Source organism: Sapajus apella, unplaced genomic scaffold (assembly GCF_009761245.1).
Source record: "Sapajus apella isolate SASKATOON/1434 unplaced genomic scaffold, GSC_monkey_1.0 scaffold8, whole genome shotgun sequence".
Classification (NCBI taxonomy): Eukaryota; Metazoa; Chordata; class Mammalia; order Primates; family Cebidae; genus Sapajus; species Sapajus apella.
In genome coordinates, this window is record NW_022436948.1 from 20,465,771 (window position 1) to 20,482,243 (window position 16,473).

Consider the following 16,473-nt stretch of genomic DNA (forward strand, 5'->3'; position numbering starts at 1 on the left):
TTCCCTATGCAATGAAAAAAAAAAAACTTTGATTTATCCAAATGATAGGGAAAGCATACTCAAATAAACAGCATATTGTGTACAATATTTTAGCATGATATCACAAACATATTAGCCTACTTTTTTTCCCAGTGCACTAGTAAATATGAATCCTGCTTATAAAAAAGGAAAGTCTTTCTTGTCTTCTCTTCTATATTGATTTCATTCTCATGCATAATCTAAAATAACATATGCTTTTTCAGGGTTATAGTCCTAATGAAAACTGGCATTTAGAAATTTGTGATAATTAATATTTACAATTTAATTAATATTTTATTGCCATAAGAAGTATCTGTGGAACATAATTAAATAAACATAATTCTTTATAAAATTTGGAGATGAGAATGTTCGGAAGCTTTACCCCACATGTTTAGTTTAAAAAATCCCACACACATTTTTCTTCTCACAGTTTCACCTGGGAAATATAATTTCATTATAAAAATATGAATTTGTCATAACCAGTTTATCAAAGGATAAATATGTATCATACTATGTAAGATGGACCAATGCTTCTCAACCCATAATGTGCATCTGGGTCACCTGAAGATCTTGTTTAAAGTGTAGATTCTGATTCAACAGAGTCTGTTGATTCTGGATGAGAAATCAAATTGTGAATTTTTAGCAATGTTCTCAAGTCAGGTCAATGGTGGTCTAGCTATATATACATGAAATGTATGTGTGTGTGTACGTGTGTGTATCCCTGCTCCATTGTACATTATTGCTATGTATATTACACATTATATACAAAGCAACATTTAGTTCATAGACGCTTAACATAATTAAATAGCCTTAGTATCTTTAATTTAATCAATTAATTGGAATGCTTACAAATAGAATTTTAATAACAAGAAATACTTTTTCATTATTGAAGTCAGTTGCAAGTGGCATAAAGACATGAAATAATAAAATCCAAATTTCACACTAGGAAGATTTTACTTCACATTGTATAATAAAGTAACAATAGCCATATACTCTATTACAAAATTTGAAGTGACAAGTTTACATTTAGTCACCTAAAATAATTTTTTCCTAGAGCTCAAACTTCTGATAACATCTCTGCATTAAAAAACTTTTGTTATTGTCACCTTAATTAGCTCATTTTCTTAGCAGAAGATCTGAGTGGAAGATAAATACTGAATTCGTAGTATACTATAATATATCAATTTCTGAAGCAGGTCAAACAATAATTATGAGCAAAAGCAACATTTCTTTGGCATTTGGGGAAATCAGATTGGGTTGGATAAAATTTTTATGTTGGTGGAATACCTATAATTTGAATATATTGATGAGAGAAATACAAAATGATGGATACAAATAACTCACAGAATAAGTACACAAACTCATTAGGTGTGTGCATCTATTACATGTACACATATAGACAAAAAAGTTATCATCCTAATAACTGATATCTATAGAAAATACTATATGTATCCAAAACTATACTAAAAACTCTACATGAATTGTTTCATTGAATTTACAAATGGCTGTTGAAATCAGTGCAGTACTGTATATGCTGTTTTGTAAATGTAGAAACTAAGACTTAAAGTAGTCAATTCACTTGCATACCACAACATACCTACTAAAAGCTGGGGTAGAAATGGGATTGGAAATAATTTTAATTTTTCTTATTTCTCATTTCTTAACAACTAAGATAATCCCACATATTGGGGATTTTGTTTTTCACCGAACAGTAACGTTTTGCTACCCAATTCTATACTGGTCATAATGATGTTAGGCTGTGTTAGTGTAAAATGAATTTTGAAACCTCAGTTGCCCAACACTGAAAAGTAATGTATCTCTTAATGATAAAATATTCAGAGAGGCAAGTGGCTCCCCTTAATGCCATGTGGAATATTTGTTTCCCAAAGTTGATGTGACAGTGGAAGAAAAAAATGAAAGCAGTTGATTGACTCTGAGCTGCCTTGGGTTGGAACAGAAACACAAATTCCCACCACTCACATCCCTTTAGCCAGAAGAATGTCTATGGTCTTAATCCAACATCAAGGGGGAATGTAAAAATACTGTGCAATTTGTCCATATCTAGTAAGTGTGATTTCTGCCACACAGTGTTGACACAGATTTTTAAATCTTGCAGGCATTTTATACGTCATTTGTCTTAGATTGGGTTCACCCTAAAGCAAATACTAAGACAAAGAATTAAATGTGAGTAGTTTATTGAGGCAGTGAACCCAGGAATACTGGTAGGGGAACTGGGAGTTTAAACAGGTAAGAGATGAAAGGAAAACAAAGCTTCAACTATAAAGCAAGTTGCAATTGTGGAATACCACAGCTTACTTCTGCCTGGGAACTCTGGGAATCAGCATAGAACAAGGCCTCGAAATCAGCAACAGAAAGCTCAAGGAAATGAACCACTTTAGTGAGTCTGTCCAACACTGGCTAAGGACATTAGTTCCCTGGTACTTCTAGTCTGCCCCACGTACAAGATTAAGAGTTCAATTTGTAAGAAAAATCTCCTTGACAAAGAGAAAGACATTGCTTTTGGAAATTATAGGAAATGAAAATATGAGCAGAGGATCTACTATGAATATATATATGTATGTATATACACACACACACACACACACACACACACACACACACACACACTAAAATGCCCTTAATTATAAACACACACATATATATGTATACATGCATAAATAAAATATGTCAATGAATATATATACAACAAAGAATTTGTTATTATATGAATGTATCATATTTTCTCTCAGTTCAAAAAACAGCACCAAGCAAAATAAATTCAGTCTCAACGCCCCAGTTGAGAGCATCATTATATTTATTGCATGAACTTCAGGAAGTTCAGGAAATGGCATAGTTTGAGTCGCATACCCTCTAATCCTCACATCATGTGTACTGCAACAGAACTTTAAGCTGAACATTTGAGGAATAACTTTTGTAGGTGAGAAAGAGCATCTTGGAAGATATGAGTTGTATGAGCTGTGCTGTCTCTGACTGGGGTATATAGTTGTGTTATTGCCTGAATCTCTACATTTTAAGTTACTTTCTTTCAAATAAATGAACAAACAAAAGTATTATTATTTTGCCCTACTCAATGTGAGTACAAAAGATTCACTAGTAAATGTCACTTAAAGGAAATTGAATTTAAAGGAGGAAAATTAAATGTGTCATGGCATTTCCATAAAAAAGTTAATCATTTATATACTGTGAATCTCTCTTAAACTTAAAATGATAAAATCATAAATTACTGTGCGTATATTTTTAAACTAGCTTCTTTTCATCTGTTCTAAATATACAGTACATTACCAAATGTGTTTTGTTACTTTTTTCATTCTATTATATGCAATGCATTTAACTCTAATTCGTTAACACTCTGCATATACTAATTTGAAAACAGATATAGCCTCTAGTTTATGTTTTCAGAAATAAGAGAAACATTTAAAGAAATTATTATATTAATCTCCAGATTTTTTGCAACTTTATGCAAAGCTCTACATGATTTGGCTGTAGGATAACTGCAATATCATGTCTTGCCTCTTAACCCTTGCTTACTTCTCTTTATTGGTTCATTTTATTCTCAGATATGTCAAGAATGCAACAGACTCAGCCTTTGTATTTGCTGATTTCACTGAAACCATCTCTACTAGACATGTGCAATGTTCCCTCAATATATTTGGGACTCTTCTAAAATGCCAAATCATCAATCGTGCCTTTCCAGATCACCCTACATAGCAAGAAACCCTGATTTACTATGCCTTTATCCTGCCTTATTTTCTTTCTTTCTTATTTTATTTATTACAGTTTATGTTTGGGGGTATATATGCAGATCATGTAGGTTTGTTACATAGGTATATACGTGTCATGATGATGGTTTGCTGTATCCATCACCCTGCCATCTACATTAGGTATTTCTACTAATGATCCACCTCCCCAATACCCACACCTCCTGCTATTCCTCCACCAGCCCTCCAGCCCCCAGGCCCCAGTGTGTGATGTTCCTCTCCCTGTGTCCATGTGTTCTCATTGTTCAACACTCACTTTGGTTTCTGTTCTTGTGTTTGCTGAAAATGATGGTTTCCAGATTCATCCATGTCCCTGCAAAGGTTATGAATTCATCCTTTTTTATGGCTGCATAGTATCCCGTGGTGTGTATGTGCCACATTTTCTTTATGCAGCCTATTATTGATGGGTATTTGGGTTGGTTCCAAGTATTTGCTATTGTGAACAGTGCTGTAGTAAATATATGTGTATATGTATCTTTATAATAGAATGATTTATAATCCTTTAGGTATATACCCAGTAATGGGATTGCTGGATTAAATGGTATTTCTATTTCTAGATCCTTGAGGAATAGCCAAACTGTCTTCCACAATGGTTGAATTAATTTACACTCCCACCAACAGTGTAAAAGCATTCCTTTTACTCCATATCCTCTCTAGCCTCTGCTGTCTCCTGATTTTTTAATGATCACCATTCTAACTAGTGTGAGGTGGTATCTCACTGTGGTCTTGATTTGCATTTCTATAATGAACAGTGATGATGAGCTTTTTTTCATATGTGTGTTAGCTGCATAAGTGTCTTTTTTTGAAAAGTGTCTGTTCATATCCTTTGCCCATCTTTGATGGGCTTGTTTTTTTTTTTTTTTTTTTGTAAATTTGTTTAAGTTCTCCATAGATTCTGGGTATTAGCCCTTTGTCAGGTTGCATTCCCTTTGAAAACAGGCACAAGACAAGGATGCCCATTCTCACCACTCCTATTCAACATAGTATTGGAAGCTCTGGCTAGGGCCATCTGGCAAGAGAAAGAAATAAAGGGTATAAATTCCTATTTAAAAATAGGAAGCAAGGATGTCAAATTGTCCCTGTTTGCAGATGACATGATTGTATATTTAGAAAACTCCATCATCTCAGCACAAAATCTCCTTAAGCAACTTCAGCAAAGTCTCAGGTTACTAAATCAATGTGCAAAAATCACAAGCATTTCTATACACCTATAATAGACAAACAGAGTGCCAATCATGAGCAAACTCCCAATCACAATTGCTACAAAGAGAATAAAATACCTAGCTATACAACTAACAAGGGCTGTAAAGGACCTCTTCTAGGAGAACTACAAACCACTGCTCAAGGAAGTAAAGAGGATACAAACAGATGGAAAAACAATCCTTGTTCCTGGTTAGGAAGAATCAATATTGTGAAAATGTCCTGCCTTATTTTCTTAAAAAATATTTATCATTCTTGAGAAAATACACATATTTAGCTTCTTGAGAATGTGTGTCCTTTATCCCCAATTAGAGTGTAATCTTCATAAGGGTGGGGTCTTTACCTTAGTCATTGTAAAAATTTCCAGTGTTTAGAACATTGTATGAAATATAGGACATACTCAATGTTTATGTAAGTAATAGATAAATGGAAGAAACGGATTAATTAATCTTAATGAAAATATAAGACCTAAAGTAATTAAAACATGAAATAATTATCGTCAACACAACTCATGTGAACTATAATATTATGTATGATGGCTATGATTTTTGTAGGCCATATTTGAATTGATTGATTTGTTCCCTTCAAAAGCCCAAAGAGTTGGGTTTTATTATTACTCCAGCATTGTAGAAGGACAATAGTTAGAAGCTATGTTCCAGATTCAGCTTACACAGATAGATAGGCTCACTGTTTTATCCAACATTTTTGTGTGTGAATTTGGCAGAACTGTTGGTTAACAAGCTGATTTGTTATTTGAAAGAGAATAGAGACTACTCAGTATTAGAAAATTTCTTTAGGGTTTTTGTTTTGTGGGGATTCTTAGGTTGGTGGGGTTATTGGTTTTGAATTAGTCGTAAAATTAACATATTATAGTAATTGGGGGTAGCAAACATGATTCATTATGTGACACTTAGGATCTTAGGAAAACATGGGACAACCAGAAGTAAGAAAAATGCTGAGGCAAGTTACTGTTACAAAGGGCTATGTAAAACGTTGATTTAGGCTTACCACCAGGGAGGAAAATGTTTCATCATCCTCAAGTCCTTATGTTGGGCATCTCCTCCAGTAATTTGTTTGGTAGCATGATTTGTTTATGCCCAGACTATCTCTTGGCTTAGTTAGAAACATATGCCAAGTTTGGTTTCGTTAAGTATGATAGTGAATCAAGAGCTATCGATGTCAAATATATATTATCCAGTTTACCTCATCCCAAACCAATATCTGATCTGTCACATTAGGTTCTATTCTATTTGTTTTTGTGAGCCTAATAAGTAGCTTAGATATTTTCTTACTTACATTTTCTCATGGATTTCCAAAAATCCATGAGATTGAGCTTTGATTAGTAGGATTGCTTGTAGATTATCTGAATGTTCTATAACCTCTGTGTGTGTGTGTGTGTGTGTGTGTGTGTCTTTGTATGTGTGCACGTGTGCATGTGTTTTCATGGAAACTAAGACCAAATTGCTTGACATAAGAAAAGGACAGTAGAAATAAAAGAGAGGTTTTTTTTTTTTTTTTTTTTTTTTTTGAGACAGAGTCTCACTCTGTCGCCCAAGCTGGAGTGCAGTGACAGAATCTTGGCTCACTGCAATCTCTGCCACCTGGGTTCAAGTGATTCTCCTGCCTCAGCCTCCCAAGTAGCTGAGATTACAGGCACCCGCCACCATACCTAGCTAATTTTTGTATTTTTAGTAAAGAAAGTGTTTCACCATCTTGGCCAGGCTGGTCTTGAACTCCTGACCTTGTGATCCACCTGCATCGGCCTCCCAAAGTGCTGGAATTACAGGCATAAGCTACCGTGCCCAGCCGAGAGATTTTTAAAATTAGAAAACAAGACACTGAAGATGGACACTATGTGGGGCGATAGCGAATTAAAAAAAACAAACAAACAAATTGTCTCTTATGCCAAAGAAACACAGCTTCACTATCGTGATTGTTGCTAAGTATATAATGCAATTTTTTTTATTTTCCTCCATCTTTTCTTTGTTAGAGTCTTCTCTAGGCAAAATCAGGCCTCCACTGATTTGGGATATCAATATATCAGGTGTGTAAAGTGATGGGCGTTAGAGGATAGTAAAGTAGAACAAATTAGTGGCATTGAAACTTAGATCTTTGTTAAAATCATTTTAAGGACTTAAACAATGTAGATCAAGTGGACACATAATCAGAACTGGGACCCACTAATCCTAGCTACCTTCTACCATCTTAGAATAGGGGAGGTTGGTGGCATAAATTGATACAGTTAACCAGCTCTGCAGATTGTTACAGTGATCAGTTAGCATGAGAACAACTTCCATCATTGACTTTGAGGCTTTGTCCCATGCACAGTCTCATTATTTTCTCCATTCGCTGTGGTGAGAATAAAATAGCCACTTTCCCTTGTGATTCCCACCTACGTGTGCATCTGTAGCCAGAAAGAATGTGTTCTCAGCACTCTTTCTTCCATAGCTAAAGACTACAAAACATGTGTTTGCTTTGATAGCTTTTGTTGAAGTCACCTTAATCTGGTAAGAGCTCAAGTGCTTTCTACCTGTAGTTTTCTGGCAGGCTGAGGATGTGTGGCATTATTTAAAGTTGTATTTCAGGGTTTCTGGGAATAATTTATTTCGGGGTATATTTCTGCCAATCACTTAACTCTGTCTTTAGTCTTCTCATTTTACTCTATCTTCTAAAGAGTTGCTTTACTGTGCCTTCTCAATTGAGAGAGCATCAGCTATGCAATCAGTATCACTATATGTGATTAACATGACATTGGCAAAATGATTTTGTTCTTTGTTTTGTTGCTGAATCTGTCTTAATGTCATGTACTTTGTATGAATGATAATGTTGGTGATGAAATGGCACACATGCACAAAAAAAAGCCAGTTGTGTTGGATCTGAGTCTCAGAGCTTTGGTGTCATCATTAATATATACACTTAATTTAAATGGGAATCAACACTAAAAGTCTAGACTTCACCAGTATGCAATATATCCAGCTAAGAAAACTGTACTTGAATTCCTTACATCTATAAAAATAAATAAATAAATCATTAAATAAACAAATGGAAATCAAACAGTATATTGGTGTCACATTCACTCTTGTCTCATTTGGTTTGGTTTGTATATTTAGAGTTAAATAGATTTCAATGGAACAAGGAAAAGTGCCCAGTGATTATTTTAAGATTACAAGCATAATTTCCTGTGAAAATTTCATCTTAGCATTCCATTTTTCTCTTATTTGTTGGTGGCATCGCACTTATTTTACATGGTGATCCAAAGCATATCACTGAATCTGCAAATCCATTCAAGACTATTATAATTTACTTGTGCAACTGTCTTATGTTTTATGTTAATGATCCAGATGGCAACAAGAACTTGAGAAGCAAATAATACAATACAATTTAGACAAAAATATACATGAGCATATCTGTGAGTCATACTGAAAAATGAAGATTATATGATGTATTGTGATACAACTTAAACTTTGGGAAACAAGTTCCTTTTCAAAGTTTGAATTATTGTTCTGTCAGTTATTTATGTTTGTTGTTGAGCAAACTTTTGATCTAGATGTTGGATGTACATTCTCATTGGTAATATAGCAACAATAAAAGCTACCTTTCAAAGATGTTTTAAAACCTAGGGAAAATAACTCTAGAGAATGTGGCTCATAACCTATACACAAATCAATTCCAATCATTTTTATTATTATATCCTTAAAGTCAAAATGACAAAGTTATCGCAGTATTAATCACTTTCTATATATATGGATGAGATTTGTTGTAATTAAAATGACTTACAGCCTTCAGGTTTTTGGAGGCAAATGTTTTCTCTTTCAGATATTTTCTAGAAACTTGACATACTGCTTAATCATAAGCACAGGCATAACCTACACCTTACACTGATTTAGGGTTTCAACAGTGTAATTCTACTAAGGTTGTGGTTTTCTTTTTTTCTTTTAGGTATTTCCTCGCTCATCTGTTAAGTCCCTGCTGGCTATTTAGCAGCTCCAGATGGCGTGATTTCCTGTGGTCTGAATTCTCGCACATACTGCACTATCTTAGTTCTCCTCATTTGTGATCCACATCACGAACAGGCTCCGTGGCTACATATGATGAAGAGCTAGCAGACCATAGGCAAATGTCACCTGCACTAAAATCTTAAAATGTTTTCTTCAGACTTGTATGACTGCTGTGTATGTACATTCACCTTATGAGAAGAGGAAAACAACAGTCAATTTCAGTAGGGTAGGAATCAATTCATTTATATTCCAAAAGAAACACTCAAATTATAGTCCATAATAGCTGTTCTATTATAGATTAGAAAAGAGTGTGTTCTCATAAAATGGTAAAGAAATGGTTGATAAGAGGTCACCCTAAATTGTTCTTGAACCTCTTTACTGACATTTTCCTGTATTCTCTCTCTGTTAGTCCTGCAGGATAAACTACCAAGAGTAGTGTATAAGGCTCCTTTGTGCTGAATGCATGACAGCTCTCACATATTTGTTTCACCTAAGATAATGTCTATAGTTATTTACATATTACTGCTTCTTGGTTATCAATAGAGGACACAAAGCAAGGATATTCACTTTAAAAAGTGACAAAGATAACTCACTGGTTGAAATGGAAGTGGGCAGTTTGGGGTGGAAATATAACCAAGTCAGTCATTTTTAAAGGGGAAATTTAGATTTTATTACAGAGTGTTTAAAGAAAACTAAAACTTCATATTTCATATTGTTGGTACTAGTATGATGCCTAGGAGTTAGAGATAAATTTTTAGATAATTTAACAAAATGCATGCCAATCTGTTGTTCATAAACAGAGTTTCAGAAAATTGGATAAAATTAAACTTTAGCTATGTTGGTAATTTTAGTGGTAAATTATGTTGATTAATCTAAAAGTTTACCATTTCATTCACACCTGTTATTTAAGAGTATATACACATTTGCTCTCATGGTGAAGCTTCTTCATAAACATTTATTTAATTAATTCATTAATTATCTCAAGATAGATAAATGTATTCTAGGAACTATGAGATATACAGGAAATCTAACAAAGAATGTGTTCATATTGAGGAAATACACAAGTTAAACAGTCAGTTAAAATATAGAATAATGTTCTGAGAAGTAAGCCATATACTTTATACTGTAAGTCAAAAATGCAAAACTTCTAACCTTTGTATTTACATATACACACACACAAGTATATATTGTATGCTTCCTTTAGAAGTGAGAATTTACTATAACAGCAAAAATAAAATAAAATAAATTACTGAGAACAGACCTGGTTAAACATATTAAGGATTATAGCTTATATAAAGTATTTCTATAAGACTTATATATAGAAAAGTTCTGGAGCAGCTAATTTCTAAGATTCTTTTTTTTTTTTTTTTAATTAGGAAGAGGATTATCAGTCTATTTTGCCGCTATAACAGAATACTTGAATCTGGAAAATTTCAAAACAATACAAATTAATTTCTCATAGTACTAGAGGCTTGGAGGTCCAAAATTAAGGTGTCAGTAGGCTCAGTGCCTGGTGAGGGATGCTTTCAACTTCCTAGATGGTACCTTGTTGCTGTGTCTTCATATGAAGGAAGAGCAAGAAAGAATGAGAGAAGGAAAAAACGTGGCCAAGCTTTTGCTATTATAATGAATCCAGTCCCTGATAACTGCATTAACCCATTTCATGAGAGTGGAGCATTCATGGCCTAATCATCTCTTAAAAGTCCTTCTTCTTAATACTGTAACAATGGCAATTAAATTTCAGCATAAATTTTGGAGGCAAAAAACATTTAAATCATAGCAAAATCATAATATTTTAAATTCTGCCCCAGGTCATAAGGAGCACACACACACTTGCACATACACACATATACACACATCCACATGCACATGTGAGTGCACACACACACACACACATGCAGGCACATATTACTTTGGAATATTTTTGTGTCTCTTCTTCCTCCAAGTACTTAGTAATGACAATCAACTTCAAGGCCAGGCCAAAAAAAATATAAGACAATCTTTTTTTCTGTTTTCTGAATATTGTCCTAACCCATCCTCCGTTCTTTCAAGTATAGCACTATTTTCTGTGGCTTATCTAGCCATTTCCACGCATTGTAAGTAGGCTGATCATTAGATTCTCTACAACATTCTCAATGTGAATGCAGCATGTGTTTAACTATGGTATCCTGACTGATTTAGAGGAAAATGTTCTACTTTATATGCTCGGAAAGTAAACTCATCCTCATCAACATCTCTTAAAGAGCACTTCTTATCATGTAATTTTGGTTCAAGACATGCCCTTTTATTAAGTTTAGTAAGCTAGAATCTTAGCAATGTGCTCATTTTGTCTTTTCCCTCAATCCCAGCAGCTGAATGCTGTAATCCTCAACAACTCTCTAACTTTTGATTTCCTATCATCTGGCTTTTGATCTATTGCTTTACTCTTATTTCATTGTTTCAAAAGGTGAACCTCATTATAATGAAGACTCTGGGGGCTCCCTTGATCAGTATTTTCAATCATGGGCCACCCCCCATCCACAGCTCCTATGCAATCTTAGCTCCAGAGACTGCAATTAGTTAGGGAGACCCATTTCCTACGCAGCCTATACACACACTGCTGATCTGGAAAAAACAATGCAGCATGTGTGGTTTTAATAGTATATTTATGGATGAAATTCTGAGCTTGTCTTACGAGGTACCACCATTGTCACTGTAATAAGCCTGTCCTTGTCTCAAAAGCAATTAATTATTAAAAATAGTTTCACATTCTTCCAATCAGCTCAAATGCAAAGGGACTAAAGACTTTGGTCCCAGTCAATTCAGACTCATTAATGGACTTTTCCTGAGGTGGTTGAAGTATTCATGACTAATAATATGTTCTTGAACTTTTCTGAGCTATTATCACAACTAGAAAGCCAAGATCATTTTCTGATGGTAATTATACAAAAGTAGTTGTGGAGGCTCTAATTAGAGATCAGAGTCCAAAACACCTACATCTAACAGCAGTGTAGTTGCCTCATTCCATATGCTACTTGCTGTGGTCTGAATGTTTGCATGCTCCTTAAACTATTATGTTGAAACCTAATCCTCAATGTGATAGTATTAAGAGGTGGGGCCTTTGGGAAATGATTAGGTCATGAAGGAAGATTAGTGCCCTAGAGACCCAGGGGAATTTGTTGGCCTTCCACCATGTGAAGATGCAGCAAGAAGAGGGGTCCTTGCCAGACACCAAATGTGCCCACACCTTGGCCTTAGACCTTTGAGCCCCCAAAATGGTGAGAAATAGATTTCTGTTGCTTATAATCTACCCAAGAGAAGGTATTTTGTTATAGCAGCTTGGATGAAAACACTTGCGGAGTTTAGGTATTACTCTGTGCTAAAATGGCTAAACTGAAGGTCTGTCTACCAAAGTCAATTTCTTGAATATTGTATACTTCTATCAGTTTCAGACTTTAGGCCTAGCTGAAGTCTCTCCTGTTTTAATTCTGTTTACTACCCAAAAACCACACAAAAACAAAATAATTTCATTATCTCCTGTGTTTAGAGCATAATTTGTAAACAATACATTTGCATAAGGGTGAAGAGTTCAAAATAATAGCAGAGAATTATTAAAAAAAGAAGTAACATTGCAAATAAGAAATCCTAAAACATATTCAAGACAGTGGCAGCTTTTAACACATTTGTCTCTGTTTAGTAAATTTCAGACCGTCATATTGCTTTTATTTCAGAAACATCAACATGAATATTATCACCTAGTCAATGTTAATGTCCTAGGAGATGATATAAGAGACCTGCAGTTCACTACCTACTAGAATTTTTTGTTGAGTATAAATAAAATGAAACAAAAAAGAAAATGGGTCATCAGAATGAAAATTTTTGTTTCTATTAAAAACTGTTCTAATTCAAGAGCATTTGACTACTTGCAACCAGAGGAACTAAAAACTATGGAACCCTTTAATAACCCCATGTCAAATATTATAAGGATGTAAAACGATCTAATTTATATTTATAAACATTTGACTCATTTCCACTCTACAGCCACAAAATCATAATATCAAATATGACGCTTTTATAAATTGTACCTTTAAACTGCTCTAAATTTTTAAGGAAATAATTACCATGATTTCTCAGTACTTTCACACTTATAAATGTTAAAATGTTCATCATTTCAGTAATTCATATAAAAATGAAATGTATATTTAGTTCAGTGAAATTGTGCTCAATTAAAAGAAGTCTGACTTCCTTTTACATTTTACCATCTGGTTATTATAGAAAACATTTATTTTAATATTTTCAAAAGAATTTTAAAGCAATACTAATTTTGACATTGTATATTTGATTAACAGCTCTTTTGGCAAGGAATTACCCTAGCAATTAGCATAGGTATTCAAGTAAGATTTTTCTAGTTCTTTTTGAATATTATGATAAATTATTTTATTTCCTTTCTTACTTTTATAAGAGGAGTTATCTTCAGAATTCATAAACATAAACCTCAAAATATGGTTCTATATGAATTATAAAATAAATTAGAATATCTGTCTAATGTGAAATGAGTTGCTATTCTAACTGGATTTCTATACTTGTAAAGATAAATAGGTGTATTGTTTTAAATATGCTAACCATCCAAATACATACATACAGATATTGTTTTAAATATGCTAACCATCCATATACACATACATATGTATTTGGAGATATATATATATATATATATACACACACATATATATATATATATAAAATAGGAGAATAATTTTATTTTTCTTCATCCTTCTTATCTATAAGCTGACAATTAAAATCATATTTCTTTAGACTTTGTTCTCATATTGTAATCCATGTTAACACTCTAGCAGCACAAAGGAATGGCACAAAACAAAGGATTGAATATCAAATATCAAAAAAATAATTATTTTAACCAAAATAATCCCATTTGAAAATGCTTTTGAGAACTCTTTTTCTATAGTGGTTATTAAAGGTGAACTCTTGCTGGCTTGGTATAAAATAATTTTTATACCAAGTGAATATGAATATGTTCATTTCAGTTTGAACATTTTATTACCTCCAGTTAAATATTTCCCTCTTCTTTAAGTTAACCATTTTTTGAAATGAAATGAATAGTTTAATATATTCATCTATATGGCAGGTAAAGTGAACTAAATGTAATTTTGGAATTTTGACTATCACAGAATTATAATATTTGTTATTTTGCCACAAATATTGAAAGTATATGGCCCTCATGGCCCTGTGGAATTTTTGCAACATATTAATATTGTTAGATTATTTTCTATTACTGTTAAAAAAGAAAACATTGGGACTTACTTATGTTAATGGACTTACTTATGTCAATACCGTGTGTGTGCGTGTGTGCGTGCGTGCGTGCCTTTGTGTGTACGTGTGTGTGTGTGTGTGAGAGAGAGAGAGAGAAAGTTGAAATATTTTAAACCCTAGATTGCTTACATTACATCCAAATTGCTGGATCTAAACTGCAAAGAGGCAAAATAAAGTTCCATCCTTCAAGTATCCTGTGAATGACGGAGCTAAAGTTAGATAACCTCAACTTTCTGAACCTTAGACTGGTGAAATTTCTGTTTTTCACCCAGGCTGGCACGTAGTGGTGCAAATCTCGGTTCACTGCAACCTCCACCTCCTGAGTTCAAGTAATTCTCCTTCCTCAGCTTACCCAGTAGCTGGGATTACAAGCATGTGCCACCATGCTTGACTAATTTTTGTGTTTGTAGTAGAGATGGAGTTTCACCCTGTTGGCCAGGCTGGTCTCAAACTCCTGATCTCAAATGGTCCACCTGTCTTACATTCCCAAACTGCTGAGATTGCCGGTGTGAGTCACTGAGCTCAGCCTGCTTTGTTTTCCCTCCCTCCCTCCCTCCATGCCTGCCTCCCTCCCTCCCTCCCTTCCTTCCTTTCTTACTTCCTTCCTTTCTCATAAGAAAAAAGGATCCTAAAATTGAAGTTAAAAAAATAAAATTCCAGCCCCACTTCTGTTCTTTAATATACTTGTAACTGAAGCAGGTCTATTATATTTTGTAAATTTTAGCTTTCTCATTTACTTAGTAGATACGTTGGTAATTTATTTAGTGTTGTCATGGATATCTGGTGGTTTAATATATATGAAACTGCTTTTAAACTGTTCTAATGCTATTATCAATTGCTTCAATTTTATGCATATTATTTTATTGTACATGTTTCTGATATACAGTTGAAAATATAAAAGTTTTGCTCAGTATCTCATTTAATTAATAATTTTAATTTTAGATGTATCAGTGTAGTGGTATATCATGTTATCTATGTATGTCTCAATATTGTATTAATTATCATGGGCTTCAAACTGAACTTTATAATAAGATTTAAACACTGTATCTTATCAGAGGTAGAAGAGATAATATCCATATCTTTGACTTCTTTGCTTCTTCTTAAGCATTAGATTGCCAACTTAGCAAAATAAAAAATTATACCTCTAAAAATGGAAGCCCCAATGTCCGTCTGCTTCAAAAGCATGTCTCAGTATTATTACAGGTCTCCATGAGGGATACTGGGAAGTATTAGATGAGGAAGATTTTCACTGTTTCTTGTGTCCACAGTTTTAGACCTCCTGCTCTCTGAGTCCCGCCTCTGGAGATGTCCTGCAAGCTAGAAGCTCAGCCAAGTGCAGTTTCTCCAAATGAGCATGCAAGCTATTTTCTGTGTGGGGTTCACACACTGTCAGTTTGTCCCTATGAGTCTGTGTCAATTCTATGTTTATTTGTGGCACACTTAATTAATTTTTATAAAAATAAAATGAAGAAAATAGTTCCTCTAATGTGAAAAAATTATGCTACATACATCATAAAAATAAAATTTAGAAATAAGGCAGAATAAACTTCCAGTAGCAAGCACGGAATGAGAGAAACAGCTGCAGCAATGATGGTAATAAGAGAGAAAGCATAATTAAACCAGATGTTGTAAAACATGCAATTTAAAATGATATACAACATTGATTTTACATATAAATGTAAATAAAAAGGATGGATCAGAAGCATAATTAACACCAAAAAGAAACAAAAATAAATATGGTAAAAAATAAATTAGGATGATACACTGTAACGGACTTTGCTCAGACAACAAAATATTCTTAGTGAAGGAGATTTTTCCTCATTTTTAAATTCAGTGCTGCTCAATGAAATATGCATTTAGCAGGGTCTCAGTAGGCACTTCAATGATGATAAACTTAAGAGACAATGAAACAGGGAAAATGTGCTTTCTTAACATTAAAAACTACAGTTCAAGCTCCTCTCTCTCTCTGTCTCTCTGTCTCCTCTCTCTCTCTCTCTCTCTCTCTCTCTCCCTCCTTCCTTGCTTCCCTCCTTCCTCCCTCCCTCCCTCCTTCCCTCCTTCCCTCCTTCCCTCCTTCCCTCCTTTCTTTCTTTTCTTTCTTTTCTTTCTTTCTCTTTCTTTCTTCTTTCTTTCTTTCTTTCTTTCTTTCTTTCTTTCTTTCTTTCTTT